Raw genomic sequence first — 25,925 nt, 5'->3', positions numbered from 1 at the left:
GTAGAAACTCTACCGTTGAAAATACATAAGTGATAATGGTATTCATTGGCTTCGGCCCCAGAGAGGGAACCAGAATGACCAAGATTCTCAATACAATAATAAAAGGTCCTATTTATATTGAACTAGTAACCTAGGGTTTACAGAAATAAGTAAATGATGCAGAAATCCACTTCCGGGCCCACTTGGTGTGTGCTTGGGTTGAGCATTGAAACTTTCACGTGTAGAGGTCTTCCTTGGAGTTAAACACTAGTTTGTAACCTATTTCTGGTGTTTAACTCTGCTTTGCAACTTGTTTCTGGCATTAAACGCCAGAATAGGGCAGAGAGCTGGCGTTGAATGCCAGTTTGCGTCATCTAAACTCGGGCAAAGTATGGACTATTATATATTGATAGAAAGCCCTGGATGTCTACTTTCCAACGCAATTGAGAGCACACCATTTGGACTTCTATAGCTCTAGAAGATCTACTTTGAGTGCAGAGAGGTCAGAATCCAATAGCATCTGCAGTCCTTCTTCAGCCTCTGAATCTGATTTTTGCTCAAGTCCCTCAATTTCAGCCATAAATTACCTGAAATCACAGAAAAACACACAAACTCATAGTAAAGTCCAGAAATGTGATTTTTATTTAAAAACTAATAAAAATATACTAAAAACTAACTAAATCATACTAAAAACTATGTAAAAACAATGCCAAAAAGCGTATAAATTATCCGCTCATCACAACACCAAACTTAAATTGTTGCTTGTCCCCAAGCAACTGAAAATCAAATAGGATAAAAAGAAGAGAATATACTATAAATTCCAAATATCAATGAAACTTATCTCCAATTAGATGAGCGGGACTAGTAGCTTTTTGCCTCTAAACAGTTTTGGCATCTAACTTAATCCATTGAAGTTCAGAATGATTGGCATCTATAGGAACTTAGAATTTAGATAGTGTTATTGATTCTCCTAGTTCAGTATGTTGATTCTTGAACACAGCTACTTTATGAGTCTTGGCCGTGGCCCTAAGCATTTTGTTTTCCAGTATTACCACCAGATACATAAATGCCACTGACACATAATTGGGTGAACCTTTTCAGATTGTGACTCAGCTTTGCTAAAGTCCCCAATTAGAGGTGTCCATGGTTCTTAAGCACACTCTGTTTTTGCTTTGGACCTCGACTTTAACCGCTCAGTCTCAAGCTTTTGGCTTGACATCTTCACGCCACAAGCACATGGTTAGGGACAGCTTGGTTTAGCCGCTTAGGCCAGGATTTTATTCCTTTGGGCCCTCCTATCCGCTGATGCTCAAAGCCTTGGATCCTTTTTATTACCCTTGCCTTTTGGTTTAAAGGGTTATTGGCTTAAAGGGTAATAAAAAGGATCCAAGGCTTTGAGCATCAGTGGATAGGAGGGCCTAAAGGAATAAAATCCTGGCCTAAGCGGCTAAACCAAGCTGTCCCTAACCATGTGCTTGTGGCGTGAAGGTGTCAAGTGAAAACTTGAGATTGAGTGGTTAAAGTCAAGATCCAAAGCAAAAATAGAGTGTGCTTAAGAACTCTGGACACCTCTAATTGGGGACTTTAGCAAAGCTAAGTCACAATCTGAAAAGGTTCACCCAACTATGTGTCTGTGGCATTTATGTATCCGGTAGTAATACTGGAAAACAAGGTGCTTAGGGCCACGGCCAAGACTCATAAAGTAGCTGTGTTCAAGAATCAACATACTAAACTAGGAGAATCAATAATATTATCTGAATTCTGAGTTCCTATGGATGCCAATCATTCTGAATTTCAAAGGATAAAGTGAGATGCCAAAACTGTTCGGAAGCAAAAAGCTGAAAGCCCCGCTCATCTAATTTGAATCTGAGCTTCACTCAAAACTCTGAGATATTATTACTTCTTAATTTCTTTTTATCCTATTTTATTTTTCTAGTTTGTTGGGGACAATCAACAGTTTAAGTTTGGTGTTGTGATGAGCGGATATTTTATACGCTTTTTGGGGTTAATTTCATGTAGTTTTTAGTATGTTTTAGTTAGTTTTTAGTATATTTTTATTAGCTTCTAGGCAAAATTCATATTTCTAGACTTTACTATGAGTTTGTGTGTTTTTCTATAATTTCAGGTATTTTCTGACTGAAATTGAGGGAGCTGAGCAAAAATCTGATTCGGGCTGAAAAAGGACTGCTAATACTGTTGGATACTGACCTCCCTGTACTCGGAATGGATTTTTTCGAGCTACAGGAGTCCAATTGGTGCGCTCTCAATTGCATTGAAAATTGGACATCCAGGGCTTTCCAGCAATATATAATAGTCCATACTTCGTCCAAGGATAGATGATGTAAACTGGCGTTCAACACCAGTTCCATGTTGCATTCTGGCGTTAAACGCCAGAAATAGGTTACAAGTTGGAGTTAAACGCCAGAAACAGGTTACAACCTGGCGTTCAACTCTGGAAACAGCCTAGGCACGTGTAAAGCTCAAGTCTCAGCTCCAGCACACACCAAGTGGGCCCCAGAAATGGATTTCTGCACCATCTATCTTAGTTTACTCATTTTCTGTAAACCTAGGTTACTAGTTTAGTATTTAAACAACTTTTAGAAATTTATTTTGTATCTCATGACATTTTAGATCTGAATTTTGTACTCTTTGACGGCATCAGTCTCTAAACTCCATTGTTGGGGGTGAGGAGCTCTGCTGTGTCTCGATGAATTAATGCAATTATATCTGTTTTCTATTCAAACATGCTTGTTTCTATCTAAGATGTTCATTCGTACTTCAATATGATGGATGTGATGATCCATGACACTCATCACCATTCTCAACCTATGAACATGTGCCTGACAACCACCTCCGTTCTACCTTCGATTGAAAGAGTATCTCTTGAATTCCTTAATCAGAATCTTCGTGGTATAAGCTAGAATCCATTGGGAGCATTCTTGAGAATTTGGAAAGTCTAAACCTTGTCTGTGGTATTCTGAGTAGGATTCAGGGATTGAATGACTGTGACAAGCTTCAAACTCACAAGGGTTGGGCGTAGTGACAGACGCAAAAGGATCAATGGATCCTATTCCAGCATGAGTGAGAGTCGACAGATGATTAGCCGTGTGGTGACAGCGCACCTGGACCATTTTCACTGAGAGGACGGATGGTAGCCATTGACAACGGTAATCCATCAACATACAGCTTGCCATAGGAGGAACCTTGCGTGCGTGAAGAAGAAGACAGGGGGAAAGCAGAGATTCGGAAGACAAAGCATCTCCAAAACTCCAACATATTCTCCATTACTGCATAACAAGTATTTAATCCATGCTCTCTGGTTCATTTGCGAGTCAACTGATAATTATAATTGATATCCTGACTAAGAGTTACAAGATAACCATAGCTTACTTCAAGCCGATAATCTCCGTAGGATCGACCCTTACTCACGTAAGGTATTACTTGGACGACCCAGTGCACTTGCTGGTTAGTTGTGCGGAGTTGTGAAAAGTGTGAATCACAATTTCGTGCACCAAGTTTTTGGCGCCGTTGCCGGGGATTGTTCGAGTTTGGACAACTGACGGTTTATTTTGTTGCTTAGATTAGGAAAAAATTTTCTTTTTGGTTTAGAGTCTTCTATTATTGTTTTTGGTTAAAATTTCCTTTTTCTTTAAGCCTTATTTTCTCTTTTTAAATTTTTCGAAAATTTTATAAACTGATAATTGAGTTTTTCTTTTTGAGTTTAGTTTCATATTTTAAGTTTGGTGTCAATTGCATGTTTTTATTCTCTTTCAAATTTTCGAATTTGTGTTCATTGTTCTTTCTTAATCTTCAAGTTATTCTTGTTTATTTTACTTGATTGATCTTTGGTTTGTCTTGTTTTGTGTCTTTTCTTGTTTTTCTTGTGATTTTTCAAATTTTTAGTTTTCCAAAAAAAAAATTTTATTTATTAAATAACCAACCCACAGCAAGCATAAGGACATCGAAACAGTTATCAGACAAATTCCTGAATCAATATTTCCTTCCAAAAAGGATGACACAGCTAAAGCTGGACATCCAAGACTTTAAACAAGAGGATGATGAATCCCTTTATAATGCCTGGGAGAGGTACAGAGGGATGCTAAGGAAATACCCCTCTGAAATGTTTTTAGAGTGGGTGCAATTAGACGTCTTCTGCTATGCGCTTACAGAAGGAGCTCAGATGTCCTTAGACCACTTAGCTGGTAGATCTATACACATGAGGAAAACTATTGAAGAGGCTCAAGAGCTTATTGATATAGTTACCAGAAATCAGCATCTGTACATAAGCAGTGAGTCCTCCATAAAAGAAGAAGCCAAAGCAGTGTCTACTGAACTTGATCCTCCAGAACAAGTTGCTAAACTCAATCAACAATTGTGTTTTCTAACAAAACAGCTAGTAGAATTTAAGGAGATGCTACAAGACACTAAAAATGCTAATAAAAATATGGAGGCACAATTGAATCAGACAAAACAGCAGTTATCAAAGCAGATAACAGAAGAGTGCTAGGCAGTTCAATTAAGAAGTGGGAAAACATTAAATACCTCACTTCAGAGCAGCAGAAAGCCAAGAAAAGAACAACTGAACGAGGATGAGCAAAAAATTATCCAAAATCCCCCTGAGGACAGTAAGGGCCCAGAGAGGAACAACTCTGGCGTTCAAACGCCAGAAGAGGATGCAAGGTTGGCGTTAAACGCCCAACCCACGCACAGCTCTGGCGTTCAAACGCCAGGAACAGGCAATGAGCTAGCGTCAAACGCCCAATGGAAGCTCAGTTCTAGCGTTCAAACGCCAGAAACAGGTAGGAAGTTGGCGTCCAACGCCAATCAAGCTTCCAACCCTGGCATTCAAACGCCAGTGAGGGATCAGACATACACAAGTGCTGATAACAACCCCTCTAAAAAGGCTTCTCCAACCACTTCTGCAGGAAATAAACCTGCAGCAACCAAGGTTGAAGAATACAAAGCCAAGATGCCTTATCCTCAAAAACTCCGCCAAGAGGAGCAGGATAAGCAATTTGCTCGCTTTGTAGACTACCTCAGGACTCTTGAAATAAAGATTCCGTTTGTAGAGGCACTTGAGCAAATACCCTCTTATGCTAAGTTCATGAAAGAGATCTTGAGTCATAAGAAGGATTGGAGAGAAACTGAAAGAGTTCTCCTCACTGAGGAATGCAGTGTAGTCATTTTAAAAAGCTTCCCAGAAAAGCTTAAGGATCCCGGGAGCTTTATGATACCATGCATATTAGAGGGTGATTGCACCAAGACAGCTTTATGTGATCTTGGGACAAGCATCAACCTAATACCTGCATCCACTATCAGAATGCTTGGTTTAACTGAAGAAGTCAAACCAACCAGGATATGTCTCCAACTTGCTGATGGCTTTATTAAATACCCATCAGGCGTGATTGAAGACATGATTGTCAGGGTTGGGCCATTCGCCTTTCCCACTGACTTTGTAGTGCTGGAAATGGAGGAGCACAAGAGTGCTACTCTCATTCTAGGAAGACCCTTCCTAGAAACTGGACGAACTCTCATTGATGTCCAAAAGGGGGAAGTAACTCTGAGGGTCAATGAGGATGAGTTCAAGTTAAATGCTGTCAAAGCCATGCAGCATCCAGACACACCAAAAGACTGCATGAAAGTTGATCTTATTGACTCTTTGGTAGCGGAGATCAACATGGCTGAGAGTCTCGAATCAGAGCTGGAAGACATCTTTACAGATGTTCAGCCTGATCTGGAGGATTCAGAGGAATTGAAAGAGCCTCTGAAAATTCCTCAGGAAGAGGAAAAACCTCCTAAACCCGAGCTCAAGCCATTACCACCATCCCTGAAATATGCATTTCTGGGAGAAGGTGACACTTTTCCAGTGATCATAAGCTCTGCTTTAAATCCACAAGAAGAGGAAGCACTACTTCAAGTGCTAAGGATACACAAGACAGCTCTTGGGTGGTCCATAAGTGACCTTAAGGGCATAAGCCCAGCTAGATGCATGCACAAGATCCTATTGAAGGATGATGCTAAGCCAGTGGTTCAACCACAAAGGCGGTTAAATCCAGCCATGAAGGAAGTGGTGCAGAAAGAGGTCACCAAGTTACTGGAGGCTGGGATTATTTATCCTATTTCTGATAGCCCCTAGGTGAGCCCTGTCCAAGTTGTCCCCAAAAAGGGAGGCATAACAATGGTTCATAATGAAAAAAATGAACTGGTTCCTACAAGAATAGTTACAGGGTGGCGCATGTGTATTGACTATAGAAGGCTCAATACAGCCACCAGAAAGGATCATTTTCCTTTACCATTCATAGACCAGATGCTAGAAAGACTAGCAGGTCATGATTATTACTGCTTTTTGGATGGCTATTCAGGCTACAACCAAATTGCAGTAGATCCCCAGGATCAAGAGAAAACAGCATTCACATGTCCATCTGGAGTATTTGCCTACAGAAGGATGCCATTTGGGCTGTGTAATGCACATGCAACCTTTCAGAGATGCATGCTCTCTATTTTCTCTGATATAGTGGAAAAATTTCTGGAAGTCTTCATGGATGACTTCTCAGTATATGGAGACTCATTTAGCTCCTGTCTTGATCACCTGACACTAGTTCTGAAAAGATGCCAAGAGACTAACCTGGTTTTAAACTGGGAAAAATGTCACTTTATGGTGACTGAAGGGATTGTCCTTGGGCACAAGATTTTGAACAAGGGAATAGAGGTGGATCAAGCTAAGGTGGAGGTAATTGAAAAATTACCACCACCTGCCAATGTTAAGGCAATCAGAAGCTTTCTGGGGCATGCAGGATTCTATAGGAGGTTTATAAATAATTTTCAAAAATTGCAAAACCTCTGAGCAACCTGCTAGCTGCTGACACGCCATTTGTGTTTGACACAGAGTGCCTGCAGGCGTTTGAAACCCTGAAAGCTAAGCTGGTCACAGCACCAGTTATTTCTGCACCAGACTGGACATTACCATTCGAATTAATGTGTGATACCAGTGACCATGCCATTGGTGCAGTATTGGGGCAGAGGCATGACAAGCTTCTGCATGTCATTTATTATGCTAGCCATGTTTTAAATGATGCCCAGAAAAATTACACAACCACAGAAAAAGAATTGCTTGTAGTGGTTTATGCCATTGACAAGTTTAGATCATACTTAGTATGATCAAAAGTGATTGTGTACACTGACCATGCTGCTCTTAAATATCTACTTACAAAGCAGGGTTCAAAACACAGGCTCATAAGATGGGTGTTGCTTCTGCAAGAGTTTGATATAGAAATAAGAGACAAAAAAGGGACCAAAAACCAAGTGGCTGATCATCTGTCCCGGATAGAGCCAGTAGAAGGGGCATCCTCTCCCTCTATTGAGATCTCTGAAACCTTTCCTGATGAGCATTTGTTTACCATTCAGGAAATGCCATGGTTTGCAGATATCGCAAACTATAAAGCTACAAGGTTCATACCCAAGGAGTACAGCAAGCAACAAAAGAAAAAATTAATTACTGATGCAAAGTACTACTTATGGGATGAACCCTATCTCTTTAAGAGATGTGCAGACGGAATAATCCAAAGGTGTGTGCCTAGAGAAGAAGCACATAAGATCTTATGGCATTGCCATGGGTCACAATATGGAGGCCATTTCGGAGGTGAGCAAACAGCCACCAAGGTCCTTCAATGTGGCTTCTACTGGCCTACCCTCTATAGAGATTTCCGAGAGTTTGTACGTAACTGCGACAGTTGCCAGAGAGCTGGTTATCTGCCTCATGGTTACGCCACGCCTCAACAAGGAATCTTGGAGATTGAGTTGTTTGATGTATGGGGTATTGACTTCATGGGGCCTTTCCCACCATCATACTCAAACACTTATATTCTGGTTGCAGTCGACTATGTATCCAAATGGGTAGAGGCCATTGCCACACCCACTAATGATACTAAGACAGTGCTGAAGTTCCTCCAGAAACATATCTTCAGTAGGTTTGGTGTCTTTAGAGCACTAATTAGTGATGGGGGCACTCACTTCTACAACAAACAACTTTACTCTGCTATGGTCCGGTATGGAATTAGCCACAAGGTGGAAACTCCATATCATCCACAGACAAATGGGCAAGCTGAAGTCTCTAATAGAGAACTAAAAAGAATCCTGGAACGTACTGTAAGTACCCGTAGAAAGGATTGGGCGAGAAGCTTGGATGATGCTCTGTGGGCTTACAGAACAGCATTCAAGACTCTTATAGGGACCTCTACATACAAGCTTGTGTATGGTAAGGCCTGTCATCTACCCGTGAAACTGGAACATAAGGCCTACTGGAAAACCAGATTCCTAAACTTTGATGCCAATTTAGCCGGAGAAAAAAGATTGCTCCAGCTGAATGAGCTAGAGGAATTCAGACTCACTGCTTTCGAAAATGCCAAGATCAACAAAGAGAAAGCAAAGAGGTGGCATGATAGAAAGCTATCATCTAGAGTCTTTGAACCAGGACAGAAGGTTTTGCTGTTTAACTCTAGGCTCAGGCTATTCCCCGGGAAACTAAAATCCCGGTAGAGGGGACCATATGTAATTACAAGTGTGTCACCATATGGCTATGTGGAGCTTCAAGACATTGATTCTAATAAGAAGTTCATTGTTAATGGACAGAGAATCAAGCATTATCTTGAAGGCAATGTTGAGCAAGATTGCTCAAGGCTGAAGCTAGATTAAAAGCTCAGCAAGGTCCAGTTAAAGACAATAAAGAAGCGCTTGCTGGGAGGCAACCTAGCCATTAGCAAAACTTTTTCTTACTTATTTTTATTTTTATACAGGTTTATTATAAATAATCTTCAAGGTAAAGAATCAATTGCATAAGTTCATAGGGTTGCAGAAGGATTCAGAATACAAAACAGCAAAAAGAAGCTCACTGGTGCGAAAAAAAAGCCAGTAAGAGTTGTTTTGGGCGTTAAACGCCCAAAAGGAGCATCTACTGGGCGTTTAACGCTAGTAGAGATAGCCATCTGGGCGTTAAACGCTAGATTTATAGATCCTGGGCATTCAGAAAAATGCCCATTGACAAAGGAGTTTCTGGCGTTTAACGCCAGCTAGAAGCAACAGCTGGGCGTTAAACGACCAGACCAAGCACCAACTGGGCGTTAAACGCCCAAAACATGCAGCAGTTGGGCGTTTAACGCCAGGATTGTGGAGAGTAGGTAATTTCGTTTTCACTTCAAATTTTTTCCATTTTTCATGTTTTAATTCATGATTTCTTGCATAAACATATTACAAATCCTAATTTTTCAAATCCTTTTTCAAAAGATATCAAATGTATCTTAATTCTAAACATAAACTTTTTTTTTTAAAATCCTCTTCAACTTCTTTTCAAATCTTTTTCAAAACAAATCTATCTCCTTTCCTATCTTTTTCAACTCATCAATATCTTTTTTTAATCTTCACAGTATCTTTTTCAAAACAAAGCTATCTTTTTCAAATATCTTTCATATTATTCATATATTTTGAATTTTAAAGTGCATCCTTTTCCTATCATACTTATCTTTTACAAATCATATCTTCTATCATATCTTCTTTAAAATTTTCGAAACCCACCCCCCTTCCTTTTAAATCCTAGTTCGGCCTCTCCCCCACCTTCACCATTCGGACTTGGCTCTCCTCATCTCCCTCTTCTTTTCTTTCTTTTGCTTGAGGACAAGCAAACCTCTAAGTTTGGTGTGTTTATCCATGATCACTAAGCCAATACACACTAAGATCATGGCCCCCAAGGGAAAACAAACCAACTCAAGAGACAAGAAAGAGAATATTCCAAAACCACTTTGGAATCAAGGGAAGTTCTTAACCAAAGAACATTAAGACCATTACTACAAAATAATGGGTCTAAAGTCAGTAATCCCGGAAGTTAAATTCGATCTGAAAGAAGACGAATATCCGGAGATCCAAGAGCAAATTCGAAATAGGAGCTGGGAAGTCCTAGCTAATCCTGAAACAAAGGTGGGAAGAAACATGGTTCCGGAATTCTACGCTAATCTGTGGCAGACGGATAGGCAGAGAATAGCTGGAACCGTATTCTATGACTATAGAACTCTGATCAGAGGGAAGATTGTTCACATCCATCCTGACAAAATAAGGGAGATCTTCAAGCTGCCTCAACTGCAAGATAACCCAGACTCCTTTAATAGGAAAATGATGAGATCAAACCTGAGCTTGGACAAAATCCTAGAGGACATATGTCTCCCTGGAGCCAAATGGACAACCAACACAAAGGGTGCCCCAAACCAACTCAAAAAAGGAGATCTCAAACCAGTCGCTAGAGGCTGGCAGGACTTTATTGGGCGCTCTATACTGCCCACTAGCAACCGCTCTGAGGTCACCATCAGAAGAGCAGTGATGATTCATTGCATTATGCTGGAAAAAGAAGTAGAAGTTCATCAGCTGATTGCTTGTGAGCTTTACAAAATTGCAAACAAGAACTCCAAAGATGCCATATTGGCTTATCCAAGCTTGGTCTCTCTGTTATGTAAAGATGCTGGGGTAAAAATGGGAGTAGATGAGTATATCTCAGTTGAGCAACCAATCACCAAAAAGTCTATGGAAGGACAAGTGCAGAATGACCCCATCAAGAGGAAAGCACAGGAGTTCCTCCCAGAAATCCCTCAAATTGAATACTGGGAGCGCCTAGAAGCATCTATCACCAAGTTGCAAGAAGTTGTGGATCAACTGAAAGAAGAATAGCAAAATCAAAACAGCATGCTCTACAAACTGCTTAGAGAACAAGAAGAGCAAGGGCGTGAACTGAAGGAATTGAAGCGCCAGAAGCTATCTCTTGAAGGGCCAAGCACTCCACAGACTAAAGAGGCATCCACATCCCAAATTCAAGGTTGTTGAGTTCTAATCTTAGCCTTAATACTGTGATAATTATTCTTATTAGAAATTTACCTTAGAAGTCATATATGAGTGGTAGTAATTAGTATCTCTATTTTGATTTTATCTCCAATTAAGCTATAGTTTATTTTTCTCATCATCATCAAACATGAATAAAATAGCAGATTTTTAGAATAAGGAGACAAATTTTTTTCGATTTTTTAATAAGGAAAATTCTAATTATCTAAATGTGGTGGCAATATTTTTTGTCTTCTGAATGAATGCTTGAATAGTGTATATTTTTTATATTGAATTTTATGAATCTTAAAATTGTTGGCTCCTGAAAGAATGATGAGCAAGAGAAATGTTATTGATGATCTGAAAAATCATGAAATTGATTCTTGAAGCAAGAAAAAGCAGCAAAAAAAAAAAAGAAGAGAGAAGGAGCAGTAGAAAAAGCCAATAGCCCTTAAAAACAAAAGGCAAGGGTAAAAAGGATCTAAGGCTTTGAGCATCAGTGGATAGGAGGGCCTAAAGGAATAAAATCCTGGCCTAAGCGGCTAAACCAAGCTGTCCCTAACCATGTGCTTGTGGCGTGAAGGTGTCAAGTGAAAACTTGAGACTGAGCGGTTAAAGTTAAGATCCAAAGCAAAAATAGAGTGTGCTTAAAAACCCTGGACACCTCTAATTGGGGACTTTAGCAAAGCTGAGTCACAATCTGAAAAGGTTCACCCAACTATGTGTCTGTGGCATTTATGTATCCGGTGGTAATACTGGAAAACAAGTTGCTTAGGGCCACAACGAAGACTCATAATGTAGTTGTGTTCAAGAATCAACATACTAAACTAGGAGAATCAATAATACTATCTGAATTCTGAGTTCCTATGGATGCCAATTATTCTGAATTTCAAAGGATAAAGTGAGATGCCAAAACTGTTCGGAAGCAAAGAGCTACTAGTCCCGCTCATCTAATTAGAATCTGAGCTTCACTTAAAACTCTGAGATATTATTACTTCTTAATTTCTTTTTATCCTATTTTATTTTTTTGGTTGCTTGGGGACAAGCAACATTTTAAGTTTGGTGTTGTCATGAGCGGATATTTTATACGCTTTTTGGGGTTAATTTCATGTAGTTTTTAGTATGTTTTAGTTAGTTTTTAGTATATTTTTATTAGTTTCTAGGCAAAATTCATATTTCTGGACTTTACTATGAGTTTGTGTGTTTTTCTATAACTTCAGGTATTTTCTGGCTGAAATTGAGGGAGCTGAGCGAAAATCTTATTCAGGCTGAAAAAGGACTGCTAATTCTGTTGGATTCTGATCTCCCTGCACTCAGAATGGATTTTTTGGAGCTACAGAAGTCCAATTGGCACGCTCTCAATTGTTTTGGAAAGTAGACATCCAGAGCTTTTCAGCAATATATAATAGTCCATACTCTGTCCAAGGATAGATGACGTAAACTGGCGTTCAATGCCAGTTCCACGTTGCATTCTGGCGTTAAACACCAGAAACAGGTTACAAGTTGGAGTTAAACGCCAGAAACAGGTTACAACCTAACGTTCAACTCTGGAAACAGCCTAGGCACATGTAAAGCTCAAGTCTCAGCCCCAGCACACACCAAGTGGGCCCCAGAAGTGGATTTCTGCACCATCTATCTTAGTTTACTCATTTTCTGTAAACCTAGGTTACTAGTTTAGTATTTAAACAACTTTTAGAAATTTATTTTGTATCTCATGACATTTTAGATCTGAATTTTGTACTCTTTGACAGCATGAGTCTCTAAACTCCATTGTTGGGGGTGAGGAGCTCTGCTGTGTCTCGATGAATTAATGCAATTATTTCTGTTTTCTATTCAAACACGCTTGTTTCTATCTAAGATGTTCATTCGTACTTCAATATGATGGATGTGATGATCTGTGACACTCATCACCATTCTCAACCTATGAACGTGTGCCTGACAACCACCTCCGTTCTACCTTCGATTGAATGAGTATCTCTTGGATTCCTTAATCAGAATCTTCGTGGTATAAGCTAGAATCCATTGGCAGCATTCTTGAGAATTCAGAAAGTCTAAACCTTGTCTGTGGTATTCCGAGTAGGATTCAGGAATTGAATGACTGTGACGAAATTCAAACTCACAAGGGTTGGGCGTAGTGACAGACGCAAAAGGATCAATGGATCCTATTCTAGCATGAGTGAGAGCCGACAGATGATTAGCCGTGCGGTGACAGCGCACCTGGACCAATTTCACTAAGAGGACGGATGGTAGCCATTGACAACGGTGATCCATCAACACACAACTTGCCATAGGAGGAACCTTGCGTGCGTGAAGAAGAAGACAGGGGGAAAGCAGAGATTCAGAAGACAAAGCATCTCCAAAACTCCAACATATTCTCCATTACTGCATAACAAGTATTTAATCCATGCTCTCTTGTTCATTTGCAAGTCAACTGATAATCATAATTGATATCCTGACTAAGAGTTACAAGATAACCATAGCTTGCTTCAAGCCGACAATCTCCGTGGGATCGACCCTTACTCACGTAAGGTATTACTTGGACGACCCAGTGCACTTGCTGGTTAGTTGTGCGGAGTTGTGAAAAGTGTGAATCACAATTTCGTGCACCAATACTCATTCTAGCTTGTCTTTATATAGAACAGAAATGGTTGTCAAGCACGCGTTCATAGATGAGAATGGTGATGAGCATCACATAATCATCACATTCATCATGTTCTTGGGTGCGAATGAATATCTTAGAATAAGAATAAGATTGAATTGAATAGAAAAACATTAGTACTTTGCATTAATTTATGAGGAACAGCAGAGCTCCACACCTTAATCTATGGTGTGTAGAAACTCTACCGTTGAAAATATATAAGTGATAATGGTGTTCAATGGCTTCAGCTCCAGAGAGGGAACCAGAATGATCAAGATTCTCAATACAATAATAAAAGGTCCTATTTATATTGAACTAGTAACCTAGGGTTTACAGAAATAAGTAAATGATGCAGAAATCCACTTCCGGGCCCACTTGGTGTGTGCTTGGGCTGAGCATTGAAGCTTCCACGTGTAGAGGTCTTCCTTGGAGTTAAATGCCAGTTTGTAACCTGTTTCTGGCGTTTAACTCTGCTTTGCAACTTGTTTCTGGCGTTTAACGCCAGAATAGGGCAGAGAGCTGGCGTTGAACTCCAGTTTGCATCATCTAAACTCGGGCAAAGTATGGACTATTATATATTGCTGGAAATCCCTGGATGTCTACTTTCCAACGAAATTGAGAGCGCGCCATTTGGACTCTTGTAGCTCCAGAAAATTCACTTTGAGTGTAGGGAGGTCAGAATCCAACAGCATCTGCAGTCCTTCTTCAGCCTCTGAATCTGATTTTTGCTCAAGTCCCTCAATTTCAGCCAGAAATTACCTGAAATCACAGAAAAATACACAAACTCATAGTAAAGTCTAGAAATGTGATTTTTATTTAAAAACTAATAAAAATATACTAAAAACTAACTAAATCATACTAAAAACTATGTAAAAACAATGCGAAAAAGCGTATAAATTATCTGCTCATCACAGATCCTGAACCTGAAAGGACCTTGAAGAGGAAGCTAAGAGAAGCTAAAGCACAACTCTCTGGAGAGGACCTAACAGAAATTTTCGAAAAAGAAAAAGACATGGAAGCCGAAAATAACAATAATGCCAACAATGCAAGGAAGATGCTTGGTGACTTTATTGCACCCTCTTCTGACTTCTGCGGATGGAGCATCTCGATTCCTGCAATTGGAGCAAACAACTTTGAGCTTTAGCCTCAATTAGTTTTTCTAATGTAGCAGAATTACAAGTATCATGGACTTCTATTGGAAGATTCTCATCAGTTTTTAGCTGAATTCTTGCAAATTTGTGACGCTGTTAAGACCCATGGGGTTGACCCTGAGGTCTACAGACTTATGCTCTTCCCTTTTACTGTAAGAGACAGAGCTAGGACATGGTTGGACTCACAACCTAAAGAAAGCCTGAACTCTTGGGAAAATCTGGTCAATGCCTTCTTGGCAAAGTTCTTTCCATCTCAAAAATTGAGTAAGCTTAGAGTGGAAGAATAGACCTTTAGACAGAAGGAAGGCGAATCCCTCTATGACGCTTGGGAAGGATACAAGAAATTGATCAGAAGATGTCCTTCTGGCATGCTTTCAGAATGGAGCATCATATGCATATTCTATGATGGTCTGTCTGAATTGTCCAAGATGTCATTGGACAACTCTGCTGGTGGATCTCTTCTTCTGATGAAGACGCCTGAAGAAGCCCAGGAACTCATTAAAATGGTTGCAAATAACCAATTCATGTACACTTCTGAAAGAAATCCTGTGAATAATGGGAAAACTCAGAAGAAAGGAGTTCTTGAGATTGATGCTCTGAATGCCATATTGACTCAGAATAAAATATTGACTCAGCAAGTCAATATGATTTCTCAGAGTCTGACTGGAATGCAAGCTGCATCCAGCAGTAATAAAGAAGCATCTTCTGAAGAAGAAGCTTATGATCCTGAGAACCCTACAATGGAAGAGGTGAATTACATGGGAGAACCCTATGGAAAAACCTATAATCCTTCATGGAGAAATCATCCAAATCTCTCATGGAAGGACCAACAGAAGCCTCAACAAGGCTTCAACAACAATAATGGTGGAAGAAATAGGTTTAGCAATAGAAAACCTTTTCCATCATCTTCTCAGCAACAAACAGAGAACTTTGAGTAGAGTCGTTCTGGCTTAGCAACTATAGTCTCTGATCTATCTAAGACCACACTAAGTTTCATGAATGAAACAAGATCCTCCATTAGAAATTTGGAGGCACAAGTGGGTCAGCTGAGTAAGAGAATCACTGAAACTCCTCCTAACACTCTCCCAAGCAATACAGAAGAAAATCCCAAGAGAGAGTGCAAGGCCATAACCATAACTAACATGGCCGAACCTGGAGAAAGAGAGGAGGACGTGATTCCCATTGAGAAAAACCTCATGGGATGTCCTCTGAACGAAAAGAAGTTCCCCTTTGAGGAACCAAGGGAATTTGAGGCTTATACAAAGAGAGACCATAGAGATTCCATTGAACCTACTTCTACCATTCATGAGCTCTGATGAGTATTCTTCCTTTGAAGAGGATGAAGATATTACTGAAGAGCAAGTTGCTAAGTACCTTGGAGTAATCATGAAGCTGAATGCCAAGTTATTTGGTAATGAGACTCTGGAGGATGAACCCCCTTGCTCACCAATGAACTGAATGACTTGATCAGGCAGACATTACCTCAGAGGAAACTGGATCCTAAAAAATTCTTAATACCTTGTACCATAGGCACCATGACTTTTGAGAAGGCCCTGTGTGACCTAGGGTCAAGTATAAACCTCATGCCTCTCTCTGCAATGGAGAAACTAGGGATCCTTGAGGTGCAAGCTGCAAGAATCTCACTAGAGATGGCAGACAATTCAAGGAAATAGGCTTATGGACTTGTAGAGGATGTCTTGGTAAAGGTTGAAGGCCTTTACATCCTTGCTGACTTCATAATCCTGGACACTGGGAAAAGTAAGGATGAATCCATCATCCTTGGCAGACCCTTCCTGGCCACAGCAAAAGTTGTGATTCATGTTGACAAAGGAGAGTTGGTCCTTCAAGTGAATGAGGACTACCTTGTGTTTAAAGCTAAAGAATCTCCTTCTGTACACATGGAGAAGAAGCATGACAAGCTTCTCTCAATGCAGAGTCAAACAGAGCCCCCACATTCAAACTCTAAGTTTGGTGTTGGGAGGCCATCATCATGCTCTGAGTATTTGTGAGGCTCCATGAGAGCCCACTGTCAAGCTATTGACATTAAAGAAGTGCTTGTTGGGAGGCAACCCAATATTACTTAATTATATTTATTTATTTTCCATTGCTATTTTATGTTTTCTTTAGGTTGATGATCAAGTGAAGTCACAAAAACAACTGAAAAATCAAAAACAGAATAAAAAACAGCATTAAAAATAGCACACCCTGGAGGATGAGCTTACTGGCATTTAAACGCCAGTAAGGGTAGCAGAATGGGTGTTAAACGCCCAGTCTGGCACCATTCTGGGCGTTTAACGCCAGAAAAGGGCACCAGACTGGCGTTTAACGCCAGAAAGGGAAGAAAAGTTGGCGTTTAACACCAGAAAGGGAAGAAAAGCTGGCGTTAAACGCCAGAAATGGGCAGCAACCTGGAGTTTAACGCCAGGATTGGCACTTAAAGGGGCGTTTACACGCCAACATGGTGTAAGGACTCAGATTCCTTGACACCTCAGGATCTGTGGACCCCACAGGATCCCCACCTAGCCTACCTCTTCTTCTCTCCTCTTCACACCTTTCCATAATCTCTTCACCAACTCACATCCATCCATCATAAAACCCCACCTACCTCACCATTCAAATTCAAACCACTTCCCTCCCAAACCCACCCACACATGGCCGAAAACCCCCTCTCTCTTACCCTATAAATACCCCTCCTCACCACCTTCATTTTCACACAACATACATACTTCTCTCCAACTTGGCCGAACCTACATCAACCCTCCATCTCCTCAATTTCTTCTTCTTCTACTCTTTTCTTTCTTCTTTTTCTCGAGGACAAGCAACCATTCTAAGTTTGATGTGGAAAAAGCTAAAGCTTTTTGTTTTCCATAACCACTAATGGCACCTAAAGCCGGAGAAACCTCTAGAAAGAGGAAAGGGAAGGCAATTGCTTCCACCTCCGAGTCATGGGAGATGGAGAGATTCATCTCAAAGGTGCATCAAGACCACTTCTATGAAGTTGTGGCAAAGAAAAAGGAGATCTCCGAGGTCCCCTTTAAGATCAAAGAGTGAATATCCAGAGATCCGACATGAGATTTGAAGAAGAGGTTGGAAAATTCTCACCAACCCCATTCAACACGCCGGGATCTTAATGGTTCAAGAGTTCTATGCCAATGCATGGATCACCAAAAACCATGATCAAAGTGTGAACCCGGACCCAAAGAATTGGCTTACAATGGTCCGGGGGAAATACTTAGATTTCAGTCTGAAAAATGTAAGGTTGGCATTCAACTTGCCAATGATGCAAGGAGATGCACGCCCCTACACTAGAAGGGTCAACTTTGATCAAAGGTTGGACCAAGTCCTTATGGACATTTGTGTGGAAGGCGCTCAATGGAAGAGAGAATCAAGAGGGAAGCTGGTTCAACTAAGAAGGCTTGACCTCAAGCCCGTGGCTAGGGGATGGTTGGAGTTCATCCAACGCTCAATCATTCCTACTAGCAACTGGTCTGAAGTTACTATAGACTGGGTTATCATGATCCATAGCATCATGAATGGAGAGGAAGTAGAAGTTCATGAGGTTATATCCCTAGAACTCTACAAGGCGGCGGACAAGTCCTCTACTTTGGCAAGGTTAGCCTTCCCTCATCTCATTTGTCACCTCTGTAATTCAGCTAGAATTGATATAGAGGAAGACATCCTTATTAATGAGGACAAGCCCATCACTAAGAAAAGGATGGAGCAAACAAGAGAGCCCACTCATGGACCTCAACAAGAGCATGAGGAAATTCCTCATCATGAAATCCCTGAGATGCCTCAAGGGATGCACTTTCCTCCACAAAAATATTCGGAGCAAATTAACACCTCCCTAGGAGAATTAAGTTCCAACATGGGACAACTAAGGGTGGAGCACCAAGAGCATTCCATCCTCCTCCATGAAATTAGAGAAGACCAAAGAGCCATGAGGGAGGAGCAACAAAGGCAAGAAAGAGACATTGAGGAGCTCAAGAACTCCATAAGATCTTCAAGAGGAAGAACAAGCCGCCATCACTAAGGTGGACCCGTTCTTTAATTTCCTTGTTCCTATTTTTCTGTTTTTCGAAAATTATGCTTTATGTTTTATTTATGTTTGTGTTTTATTACATGATCATTAGTGTCTAAGTGTGTATGCCTTAAAGCTATGAATGTCCTATGAATCCTTCACCTTTCTTAAATGAAAAATGTTTTAATTACAAAAGAACAAGAAGTACATGGTTTCGAATTCTATCTTGAAATTAGTTTAATTATCTTGATGTGGTGACAATACCTTTTATTTTCTGAATGAATGCTTGAACAGTGCATATTTTTGATATTGTTGTTTATGAATGTTAAAATTATTGGCTCTTGAAAGAATGATGAAAAAGGAGAAATGTTATTGAGAATCTGAAAAATCATAAAATTGATTCTTGAAGCAAGAAAAAGTAGTGAAGAACAAAAGCTTGCGAAAAAAATGGCAAAAAAAAAATAAAAGAAAAAGAAGAAAAAGAAAAAGCAAGCAGAAAAAGCCAATAGCCCTTTAAACCAAAAGGCAAGGGTAAAATAAAAAGGATCCAAGGCTTTAAGCATTAATGGATAGGAGGGCCCACAGGAATAAAATCCTGGCCTAAAAGGCTAAACCAAGTTGTCCCTAACCATGTGCTTGTGGCGTGAAGATGTCAAGTGAAAAGCTTGAGACTGAGCAGTTAAAGTCGTGATCCAAAGCAAAAAGAGTGTGCTTAAGAACCCTAGACATCTCTAATTAGGGACTCTAGCAAAGCTGAGTCACAATCTAAAAAGGTTCACCCAGTTATGTGTCTGTGCCATTTATGTATCCGGTGGTAATACTAGAAAACAAAATGCTTAGGGCCACGGCCAAGACTCATAAAGTAGTTGTGTTCAAGAATCAACATAACGAACTAGGAGAATCAATAACACTATCTAAATTCTGAGTTCCTATAGATGGCAATCATTCTGAACTTCAAAGGATAAAGTGAGATGCCAAAACTATTCAGAAGCAAAAAGGCTACAAGCCCCGCTCATCTAATTGAAGCTAATTTTCATTGATAAGTTTAGAATTCATCGTATATTTTCTTCTTTTTATCTTATTTTCTTTTCAGTTGCTTGGGGAGAAGAAATAATTTAAGTTTGGTGTTGTGATGAGCGGATAATTTATACCCTTTTTGGCATTATTTTTACATAGTTTTTAGAATGTTTTAGTTAATTTTTACTATGTTTTTATTATTAATTATGCAAAATTCACATTTCTAGACTTTACTATGAGTTTGTGTGTTTTTCTATGATTTTAGGTATTTTCTGGCTGAAATTGAGAGACCTGAGCAAAAATCTGATTCAGAGGCTGAAAAAGGACTGCAGATGCTGTTGGATTCTGACCTCCCTGCACTCGAAGTGGATTTTCTGGAGCTACAGAAGTCCAATCGGCACGCTCTCAATTTGCATTGGAAAGTAGACATCCTTTTCCAGCAATATATAATAGTCCATACTTTGCCCGAGATTTGATGGCCCAAACTGGCGTTCAAAGTTAGCCCTAGGAATTCTGGCGTAAAACGCCCAAACTGGCACCAGAATTGGAGTTAAACACCCAAACTGGCACCAAAGCTGGCATTTAACTCCAGGAACAGCCCAAGCACGAAAAAGCTTCAATGCTTAGCCCAAGTACACACCAAGTGGGCTCCGAAATTGGATTTCTGCATTATTTACTTATTTCTGTAAACCCTAGGCTACTAGTTCATTATAAATAGGACCTTTTACTACTGTATTTTCATCTTTGAAATATCCTTGGATCATCTTTTGATCTTTTAATCATCTTTTAGAGAGCTTCATTTCATATTTAGGGAGGCTGGCCTCTCGGCCATGCCTAGACCTTGTTCTTATGTATTTTCAACGGTGGAGTTTCTACACCACATAGATTAAGGTGTGGAGCTCTGCTGTTCTTCATGAATTAATGCAAGTACTATTGTTCTTCTATTCAATTCATGCCTACTTTTTATTCGAAGATATTCACTCACACTTCAACCTGATGAATGTGATGATCTTTGACACTCATCACCATTCTCACTTATGAACGCGTGCCTGACAAACACTTCCGTTCTATTTGTAATAGCTTGAGTGTGTATCTCTTAGCCTCCTGGTTCATGACGCATGGTTGCCTCTCCTGACAACAGAGCCTTCCATTCCATGAGATCAGAGTCTTCGTGGTATAGGCTAGAACTATTGGTAGCATTCCGAAGATCTAGAAAGTCTAAACCTTATCTGTGGTATTCCGAGTAGGATCTGGGAAGCGATGACTGTGACGAGCTTCAAACCTAGGAATGTTGGGCAAAGTGACAGTGTGCAAAAGGACAATGGTCCTATTTCGACGCTAGCGGAAACCGACAGATGATTAGCCCTGTGGTGACAGCGCAGATGGATTTGTTTTCATCCGAGAGGATCTTACAGCTTGCCATGGAAGGAGGTAACGCATGGTTGGAAGAAGGCAGTAGGAAAGTAGAGGTTCAGAAGCAACAAAGCTTCTCCATACGCTTATCTGAAATCCTACCAATGAATTACATAAGTATTTCTATCTTATTTTCTGTTTTAATTATATTTTAATTATCAAAACCTCATAACCATTTGAATTCGCCTGACTGAGATTTACAAGGATGACCATAGCTTGCTTCAAGTCGACAATCTCCGTGGGATCGACCCTTATTCACGTAAGGTATTACTTGGACAACCCAGTACACTTGCTGGTTAGTTGTGCGGAATTGCAAAAGTGTGATTGTACTTTCGTGCACCAATTCTCCTTGCTTATTAGGGTAGGGGTTGTATTGTTTCTCCATCCCCTATGCATATTCCTCTTGGGACCTTCCTCCTTAGTAGGTGATGTCTGCCCAACACTAAACTTAAGTTTGATGTCTGGGAAAACTGAATGAGTTTTCACTAGGGGAGGAGGCTCTAGTATTGTCCTCTGCATGGAAGTATCTCCTTTGTCAGGGGGTAGTGGAGGTTGAAAGACCTTGATAACCATGTAATCCTTCTGTAACCTCATCACTAATTCGCCTCTCTCAGCATTAGAGAGGTTACTTCCAGTAGATAGAGACCATTGTTCCACAACCTCAACAAAAGAAATATTGATTTACATCTTTTCAGAGTCTTCCAAGGGTTCTGAGCATTGCTCATCCTTGGTCTCCTTTTGGGGCATCTGAGGGTGTGGTACTTCATGCTTTCTTCCCATAAGAGGGGCGTGCAACAATGTGCTCCTAGCCTCTTCTTGAGTCTTTCCTTCATTTAGTTCCTCATCAGTGTATACTATCTAAGGCTCAGCCTCCTTGGTACTAATGAGGGCTAGACACTCTTCTCTTGGACTCACTTCTGTGTCTTTGAGAAGAGTGTTAGGGTGTCTCTGCAGTTTCTGAGGAAGGTTCCTCTTAATGATTGCATTGCACTCTTTAGTAAGAGTTACTGTCTCTACTTCACTCCAATCCCTCTTGTTGTTCAGTATTTCCTTCATGAACTTAGCATATGAAGGCATTTGTTCAAGAGCCTCTGCAAAAGGGATCTTGATCTCTAATGTTCTGAGATAATCCGCAAAGCGGGCAAACTGTTTATTTTTCCTCTTGACAGAGTTTCTGAGGAAATGGCATCTTAGCCTTATACTCATCAATCTTGGTCGATAAAAGCTTAGTGTTGTGTGTGTTGGAAGGGCAGTTACTAGCTTGCTTAGGAGGGTTGTTATCAGTATGTGACTGGCCTCCCTTGCTTAGGCGTTTAACGCCCATATTGCTGCCCCCTTTCTGGCGTTCAATGCTAGGAATACTTCTTCCTTTTGGGCATTCAACGCCCTTGTTGGTGTCCCCAATTGGGCATTCAATGCCAGAGATGGATACCCCTTTTTGGCATTGAACGCTAATGACATTCCTCTTTGGGCATTCAATGCCCTCAGATATTCTTGGACATCAGTCTGGTGTTCCTCTGTTAGCTTTTCTTTCTTGTTATACTGAGGTTGGGTGTTTAAGGATTTTCCACTTCTCAGTTGAATATCCTAGCATTGCTCTGTTATCTACTTAGATAACTGCTGCCTTGTTTGACTCAGTTGGGATTCTACATTCCTGTTAGAAGCCTGAGTTTCTCACAAAGCCTCTTGCAGTTTCAGTAGTTGCTGGGCAAGGGTGTACAGCTGCTGAGTCAACGGGCCATCTTGCTTTGGAGGGTTAGGTTCACTAGATATTGCCCTAACCTCTCCTTTCATAAAAGTCTCAGCAGCTAAGTACAGATGCTGATTAGTAGCAACTGTCTCAATAAACTCATGAGCCTCTTTAATGGTCTTTCTCATGTGTATGGAACCACCAACAGAGTAGTCCAGAGACATTTTAGCCATGTTTGAAAGTCCATAGTAGAAGATTTCTAATTGTACCCATCCTGAAAACATTTCAGTGGGACATTTTCTTAGCATCCTTCTATACCTCTCCCAGGCATCATAAAGAGATTCACTGTCCCCTTGTTTGAAGTCTTGGATATCCAGTCTCAGCTGGGTCATCTTTCTTGGAAAAAAGTATTGATTTAAAAACTTGTCTACTAACTGTTTCCAAGTTTTCAAGCTAGCTTTGGGCTGATTATCCAACCACCTCTTTGCTTGGTCCTTTACAGCAAAAGGAAAGAGTAATAATTTGTAGACATCTTGGTCTACTCCCTCATTGTGTACTGTGTCAGAAATCTATAAGAAATCTACCAGGAACTCAGTAGGTTCTTCCTATGAAAGTCTAGAATACTGGCAGTTTTGCTGCACTTAGGTAATGAGTTGAGGGTTTAGTTCAAAGCTACATGCTCTGATGTGAGGTATGCTAATACTTCTTCCATAGAAGTCAGTAGTGGGGTTTGTATAGGACCCCAGAGTTCTTCTGAACTCTTCATTCCCATTTGGGCTCATGATGAAGAAAGGTAGAAGAAGAAGAATTAAGAAATAAGATGTAAATTGTAATTAAAATATTTTTATTTTTATTTTATTTATTTATTAAATTCAAAAAATAAAAGTTAATTAATTAAAAAGAATTGAAAATTAATCAATAAATTTTGAAAAAGAAGAGAGAGAAATAGAAGAAAAAAATTCAAAAATTAGAAGATAGTGGAATTAGTTAGGAAGTTTTGAAAAAGAAGAGAGAGAAAACAAGCAACTAATTAAGAAAGATTTGAAAACAAGATAAGATAGAAGATAAAAAAAGATTTGATTTTAAAAATATTTGAAAAAGTCAACAAGATAAGATAAGAATTAAAAAGATTTGAAAAAAATTTAATTTTAAAATTTAAAAGAAGATAGGATAGAAAAGATAAGATAAGTTACGTAAGAAAGATAAGATAAGGAAGTTAAGAAAAGATAAGTTTTAAATTAAAAAGATTTGAATTTTAAAATTTCAAATTTGAAAATTAAATTTTAAATTTTGAATTTTGAATTTTGAATTTTGAATTTTAAAATTTAAATTTTGAAATTTTTGAATATTGAATTTGAAACAAGATAAGATAAAAATTTGAAAAAGATATGATTTTTTGAAAAGGTTTGATTTTGAAATTTGAAATTTGATATTTGAAATTTGATATTTGAAATTTAAATTTTGAATTTTGAAATTGAATTTTAAAATTTGAGAAAAGATAAGATAAGACTTTTGAATTTTGAATTTTAAATTTTTGAATTTTAAAGAAAGACAAAAGGATAAGATAAGATTTTGAAAAAGATATGATTTTTGAAAAGATTTGATTTTGAAATTTGAAAACTAAGATAAGATAAGATAAAAATTTTGAAATTAAAATCTGAAATTTTAATTAAAATTTTCAAAAAATTAATTAAAAATAAGAAAAGATATTTTATTTTTTTGATTTTTGAATTTAATGAAGAGAGAGAAAAACAACAAAAAGACAACAAACTTAAAATTTTTAGATCTAAGGACACCTACTATGGGAAAATTAGAAGGAAAAACACAAAGGGACATCAAACTTAAAAATTTTAAGATCAAAATAAAAAGGAAAACAAGAACACTTTGAAGATCAAGAAGAACACCAAGAACAAAACTCAAAGACTTCAAGGAACACAAGAACATGCAAAAGACACCAAACTTAAAATTCTTGAAAACCAAGAACACTATTTTCGAAAAATTAAAGAAAACACACAAGAAGACACCAAACTTAAAAATTAACATAAGATTCAAACAAAAGAAACTATTTTTGAAAATTTTTTTTTTGAAAGAAAGACTCAAAGAATTCAAAAATTTCAACAAGAACAAAAACAAAAGACTCAAACAAAAGATAAAGATTAATAAAGAAAAGAAAATATTTTTGAAGAAATTTTGAAAAAGAAAACAAGAAATAGGTAAGACTCAAAGTAAGAAAAATCAAAAGAAAATACATAGCCAAAAACAGAAAAGGATTTTAAAAAAAAATTGAAAGAAAACAAAAAAAATTCAAACTTTAAGCAAGAACAAGAAAAAAAATCAAAAGACTCAGATAAAATAAAATTAAACCTGTAAAGAAAAAGAAATTTACCTAATCTAAGCAACAAGATAATCTGTTAGTTGTCCGAACTCAAACAATCCCCGGCAACGGCACCAAAAACTTGGTGCACAAATCCCCACGCTTTGTACAGCTGAACCAACAAGTGCACTGGGTCGTCCAAGTAATACCTGAGTGAGTCAGGGTCGATCCTACGAGGATTGTGGTTTGAAGCAAGCTATGGTTATCTTGCAGGTCTTAGTCAGGCGGATAGAAGAGTTAGTTTGATTTGGAAGATGGAATTATAATGTTTAATTATAAGAATAAGAAGATGGTTGAGGATTAGAGTTGCTTTGTCCTTTTGGATTAACTCTAGTCTTAGTGTCTTCTTCAATTGTGAATGATTTCTTCAATGGCAGGTGATAAATCACTATTTTGTGGTTTATCTTGTACTAATTTAAGTGGTTTTTATCAACTCTTTACTTACTTATTCATACTATTTGCATGATTTTACAATTCCTTCCTAATTATGCCATGATTGGAAACCTGCTTCCCAAGCCTTTAAATTGTATATTCTTAATCTCCTCTCGTACAATTCGATGCCGTGATCCATGTGTTCAGTGTTTTCAGGCTTTACAGGGCAGGAATGGCTTAGAGGATGGAAAGAAAGCTTGAAAAAATGGAAGGAGCACAAGAAATAAAGGAGACAACCAGCGAGAAGTGACGCGCACGCATGGCTCACGCGTGCGCGCGATTTGGAGAAATGCACAGCGACGTATGCGCGTACCTGACGCGTACGCGTCAAAGCGAATCTGCACAACGACGCAAGC

The 25,925-nt window shown here is 39.1% G+C and overlaps 1 non-coding gene and 1 pseudogene across 1 annotated transcript; both read right to left on the bottom strand.

The window, feature by feature from the left end:
• Nucleotides 1-25,925, bottom strand: part of LOC148545880 (4,5-DOPA dioxygenase extradiol-like) — a 173,541-nt pseudogene that overhangs the window by 51,918 nt on the left and 95,698 nt on the right.
• LOC148545887 (small nucleolar RNA R71) lies at nt 14,889-14,992 on the bottom strand. Its single transcript, XR_015901700.1, has one exon. It is a non-coding gene; the product is annotated as a small nucleolar RNA R71 (small nucleolar RNA).

This window comes from Arachis ipaensis, chromosome B9 (genome assembly GCF_059453495.1).
Source record: "Arachis ipaensis isolate K30076 ecotype BB chromosome B9, ASM5945349v1, whole genome shotgun sequence".
In the NCBI taxonomy this organism is placed as follows: domain Eukaryota; kingdom Viridiplantae; phylum Streptophyta; class Magnoliopsida; order Fabales; family Fabaceae; genus Arachis; species Arachis ipaensis.
This window is presented reverse-complemented; position numbering and strand designations above follow the sequence as displayed.